The following is a 5,000-nucleotide window of genomic DNA, read 5'->3' as shown; positions in this document are numbered from 1 at the left end:
AATGCATTTTGAATGTCAAATTTGTAAGAAAGTTTTGTACATTTAGCAAAATATCAAATTCATTTGAAAGAAAATGATGTCCACTCAAAGTAAAAAGAGCTTTGGTTACTTTCAATGCACAACATTTTACTTTCAAATCGTGTCAGATGACTTTCAGTGCTAATTATTATATCATTAACCTCTACTTTATTAAAAATTATGCTTTATGCAAAAAAAGAAAAAGCACAATTATTAAAAATTGTGCTTTAATGCAAAAAAAGAAAAATAATTGTCTGTGCATACTCTCATGTAGCACAATTATCTTCACTAGCTCAAAAGGGCCGCTCATTGTCCAAAATGAATTGTCAAATCAGAACAAACAATGGAATATCCCCATCATTCCTGGAACACTTGATTAGTTTACAAAACAAGCAAAATTGAAAAGAGTGTAGAAGATTTGATAGGCTCAAGCATCTCTAATCTTGATGTAAGTTTGGCTACACTAAAAAATATATTGAAAGTGCTTTCCAAACTAGCTCTGTAGCCAGTTGATAGTAATTTCACAAATATAAGTCAAATTATTAGTGATATTTTCCAAATGATTAAACATGACAATGTGTGTGATAAAGCAACACAGGAATAAGTAGTTGAATCTCTTTTGTGTAGTCAAATCATTTTTCATTTTGCTTGGAAAGTTGATAATGTTTAAAACTAACACTCAATCATTTTAATAGCACGTAATATCACAGCTATATGATCATGGCATCCTTCGATATCTCAACTGGTAGAGCGGAGGACTGTAGAGGAGATTGGTACAGAAATCCTTAGGTCGCTGGTTCAATTCCGGCTCAAAGGATGATGCTTTTGATAAACTTAGATGTCAGTACTGACATTTTACAAACCCAAAACTATACCAAGTATAAAGCATTCTCCAAGTTTTATTTTAAAAATCATTAACGCAGGTCACTGTGGTCAGGATTAACTTCCCATGGAAATCATCTCTTATACAATATTACTTCAGTCTTCCTCACAGCCTGAAATGAAGTAGCTCAACCCATAGAGAAACTTTTGTGAAAACATCACATCGAATGAGAGGTAGTCGTGGCCGAGTGGTTAAGGCGATGGACTAGAAATCCATTGGTGTCTCCCCGCGCAGGTTCATATCCTGCCGACTACAACCGCATGGTTGTTTTATTTTTCAGAGAATTTACTAAAAGCTTGAAACCAGTGTTGCTCAGGGTGAGTCAGGAACTGGCACATCAAAATCTTTAGGATGCCTGCCTGTTCTCTCTTTCTCTATACGTCATTCTCCTCCTCTACTTGAGACTGAGCCCAGGAATCTCAGCAGCCATACTAAGTAGCATTTATTAATTACAAATGCATTTTGAATGTCAAATTTGTAAGAAAGTTTTGTACATTTAGCAAAATATCAAATTCATTTGAAAGAAAATGATGTCCACTCAAAGTAAAAAGAGCTTTGGTTACTTTCAATGCACAACATTTTACTTTCAAATCGTGTCAGATGACTTTCAGTGCTAATTATTATATCATTAACCTCTCCTTTATTAAAAATTGTGCTTTAATGCAAAAAAAGAAAAATAATTGTCTGTGCATACTCTCATGTAGCACAATTATCTTCACTAGCTCAAAAGGGCCGCTCATTGTCCAACATGAATTGTCAAATCAGAACAAACAATGGAATATCCCCATCATTCCTGGAACACTTGATTAGTTTACAAAACAAGCAAAATTTAAAAGAGTGTAGAAGGTTTGATAGGCTCAAGCATCTCTAATCTTGATGTAAGTTTGGCTACACTAAAAAATCTATTGAAAGTGCATTCCAAACTAGCTCTGTAGCCAGTTGATAGTAATTGCACAAATATAAGTCAAACTATTAGTGATATTTTCCAAATGATTAAACATGACAATTTGTGTGATAAAGCAACACAGGAATAAGTAGTTGAATCTCTTTTGTGTAGTCAAATCATTTTTCATTTTGCTTGGAAAGTTGATAATGTTTAAAATTAACACTCAATCATTTTAATAGCACGTAATATCACAGCTGCATGATCATGGAATCCTTCGATAGCTCAGCTGGTAGCGCGGAGGACTGTAGAGGAGATTGGTACAGAAATCCTTAGGTCGCTGGTTCAATTCCAGCTCGAAGAATGATGCTTTTGATAAACTTAGATGTGAGTACTGACATTTTACAAACCCAAAACTATACCAAGTATAAAGCATTCTCCAAGTTATATTTTAAAAATCATTAATGCAGGTCACTGTGGTCAGGATTAACTTCCCATGGAAATCATCTCTGATACAATATTACTTCAGTCATCCTCACAGCCTGAAATGAAGTAGCTCAACCCATAGAGAAACTTTTGTGAAAACATTACATTGAATGAGAGGTAATCGTGGCCGAGTGGTTAAGGCGATGGACTAAAAATCCATTGGGGTCTCCCCGTGCAGGTTCAAATCCTGCCGACTACGACCACATGGTTTTTTTATTTTTCAGAAAATTTACTAAAAACTTGAAACCAGTGTTGCTCAGGGTGAGTCAGGAACTGGCACATCAAAATCTTTAGGATGCCTGCCTGTTCTCTCTTTCTCTATCCATCATTCTCCTCCTCTATTTGAGACTGATCCCAGGAATCTCAGCAGCCATACTAAGTAGCATTTATTAATTACAAATGCATTTTGAATGTCAAATTTGTAAGAAAGTTTTGTACATTTAGCAAAATATCAAATTCATTTGAAAGAAAATGATGTCCACTCAAAGTAAAAAGAGCTTTGGTTACTTTCAATGCACAACATTTTACTTTCAAATCGTGTCAGATGACTTTCAGTGCTAATTATTATATCATTAACCTCTCCTTTAATAAAAATTGTGCTTTAATGCAAAAAAATAAAAATAATTGTCTGTGCATACTCTCATGTAGCACAATTATCTTCACTAGCTCAAAAGGGCCGCTCATTGTCCAAAATGAATTGCCAAATTAGAACAAACAATGGAATATCCCCATCATTCCTGGAACACTTGATTAGTTTACAAAACAAGTAAAATTTAAAAGAGTGTAGAAGGTTTGATAGGCTCAAGCATCTCTAATCTTGATGTAAGTTTGGCTACACTAAAAAAATCTATTGAAAGTGCTTTCCAAACTAGCTCTGTAGCCAGTTGATAGTAATTTCACAAATATAAGTCAAACTATTAGTGATATTTTCCAAATGATTAAACATGACAATTTGTGTGATAAAGCAACACAGGAATAAGTAGTTGAATCTCTTTTGTGTAGTCAAATCATTTTTCATTTTGCTTGGAAAGTTGATAATGTTTAAAATTAACACTCAATCATTTTAATAGCACGTAATATCACAGCTGTATGATCATGGAATCCTTCGATAGCTCAGCTGGTAGAGCGAAGGACAGTAGAGGAGATTGGTACAGAAATCCTTAGGTCGCTGGTTCAATTCCGGCTAAAAAGATGACGCTTTTGATAAACTTTGATGTCAGTACTGACATTTAACAAACCCAAAACTATACCAAGTATAAAGCATTCTCCAAGTTATATTTTAAAAATCATTAACGCAGGTCACTGTGGTCAGGATTAACTTCCCATGGAAATCATCTCTGATACAATATTACTTCAGTCTTCCTCACAGCCTGAAATGAAGTAGCTCAACCCATAGAGAAACTTTTGTGAAAACATCACATTGCATGAGAGGTAGTCGTGGCCGAGTGGTTAAGGCGATGTACTAGAAATCCATTGGGGTCTCCCCGCGCAGGTTCAAATCCTGCAGACTACGACCACATGGTTGTTTTATTTTTCAGAAAATTTACTAAAAGCTTGAAACCAGTGTTGCTCAGGGTGAGTCAGGAACTGGCACATCAAAATCTTTAGAATGCCTGCCTGTTCTCTCTTTCTCTATCCGTCATTCTCCTCCTCTACTTGAGACTGAGCCCAGGAATCTCAGCAGCCATACTAAGTAGCATTTATTAATTACAAATGCATTTTGAATGTCAAATTTGTAAGAAAGTTTTGTACATTTAGCAAAATATCAAATTCATTTGAAAGAAAATGATGTCCACTCAAAGTAAAAAGAGCTTTGGTTACTTTCAATGCACAACAATTTACTTTCAAATCGTGTCAGATGACTTTCAGTGCTAATTATTATATCATTAACCTCTCCTTTATTAAAAATTGTGCTTTATGCAAAAAAAGAAAAAGCACAATTATTAAAAATTGTGCTTTAATGCAAAAAAATAAAAATAATTGTCTGTGCATACTCTCATGTAGCACAATTATCTTCACTAGCTCAAAAGGGCCGCTCATTGTCCAACATGAATTGTCAAATCAGAACAAACAATGGAATATCCCCATCATTCCTGGAACACTTGATTAGTTTACAAAACAAGCAAAATTTAAAAGAGTGTAGAAGATTTGATAGGCTCAAGCATCTCTAATCTTGATGTAAGTTTGGCTACACTAAAAAATCTATTGAAAGTGCTTTCCAAACTAGCTCTGTAGCCAGTTGATAGTAATTTCACAAATATAAGTCAAACTATTAGTGATATTTTCCAAATGATTAAACATGACAATTTGTGTGATAAAGCAACACAGGAATAAGTAGTTGAATCTCTTTTGTGTAGTCAAATCATTTTTCATTTTGCTTGGAAAGTTGATAATGTTTAAAATTAACACTCAATCATTTTAATAGCACGTAATATCACAGCTGTATGATCATGGAATCCTTCGATAGCTCAGCTGGTAGAGCGGAGGACTGTAGAGGAGATTGGTACAGAAATCCTTAGGTCGCTGGTTCAATTCCGGCTCAAAGGATGACGCTTTTGATAAACTTAGATGTCAGTACTGACATTTTACAAACCCAAAACTATACCAAGTATAAAGCATTCTCCAAGTTATATTTTAAAAATCATTAACGCAGGTCACTGTGGTCAGGATTAACTTCCCATGGAAATCATCTCTGATACAATATTACTTCAGTCTTCCTCACAGCCTGAA

At 34.6% G+C, this 5,000-nt stretch overlaps 6 non-coding genes across 6 annotated transcripts; all 6 read left to right on the top strand.

Annotated features, from left to right (window-relative positions):
• The first annotated feature begins 745 nt into the window (after positions 1–745).
• On the top strand, positions 746–835 carry TRNAY-GUA (transfer RNA tyrosine (anticodon GUA)). Its single transcript is given in 2 exon segments — positions 746–782; positions 800–835. It is a non-coding gene; the product is annotated as a tRNA-Tyr (tRNA).
• A 239-nt stretch (positions 836–1,074) lies between these two features.
• On the top strand, positions 1,075–1,156 carry TRNAS-AGA (transfer RNA serine (anticodon AGA)). The gene has a single exon. It is a non-coding gene; the product is annotated as a tRNA-Ser (tRNA).
• A 902-nt stretch (positions 1,157–2,058) lies between these two features.
• On the top strand, positions 2,059–2,148 carry TRNAY-GUA (transfer RNA tyrosine (anticodon GUA)). Its single transcript is given in 2 exon segments — positions 2,059–2,095; positions 2,113–2,148. It is a non-coding gene; the product is annotated as a tRNA-Tyr (tRNA).
• A 239-nt stretch (positions 2,149–2,387) lies between these two features.
• Positions 2,388–2,469, top strand: TRNAF-AAA (transfer RNA phenylalanine (anticodon AAA)). Its single transcript has one exon. It is a non-coding gene; the product is annotated as a tRNA-Phe (tRNA).
• A 1,232-nt stretch (positions 2,470–3,701) lies between these two features.
• Positions 3,702–3,783, top strand: TRNAS-AGA (transfer RNA serine (anticodon AGA)). Its single transcript has one exon. It is a non-coding gene; the product is annotated as a tRNA-Ser (tRNA).
• Positions 3,784–4,727: 944 nt separating this feature from the next.
• Positions 4,728–4,817, top strand: TRNAY-GUA (transfer RNA tyrosine (anticodon GUA)). The gene is given in 2 exon segments: positions 4,728–4,764; positions 4,782–4,817. It is a non-coding gene; the product is annotated as a tRNA-Tyr (tRNA).
• The last annotated feature ends 183 nt before the right edge of the window (positions 4,818–5,000 follow it).

The sequence above is a fragment of the Pseudophryne corroboree genome (genome assembly GCF_028390025.1).
Source record: "Pseudophryne corroboree isolate aPseCor3 chromosome 4 unlocalized genomic scaffold, aPseCor3.hap2 SUPER_4_unloc_1, whole genome shotgun sequence".
In the NCBI taxonomy this organism is placed as follows: Eukaryota; Metazoa; Chordata; class Amphibia; order Anura; family Myobatrachidae; genus Pseudophryne; species Pseudophryne corroboree.
This window is presented reverse-complemented; position numbering and strand designations above follow the sequence as displayed.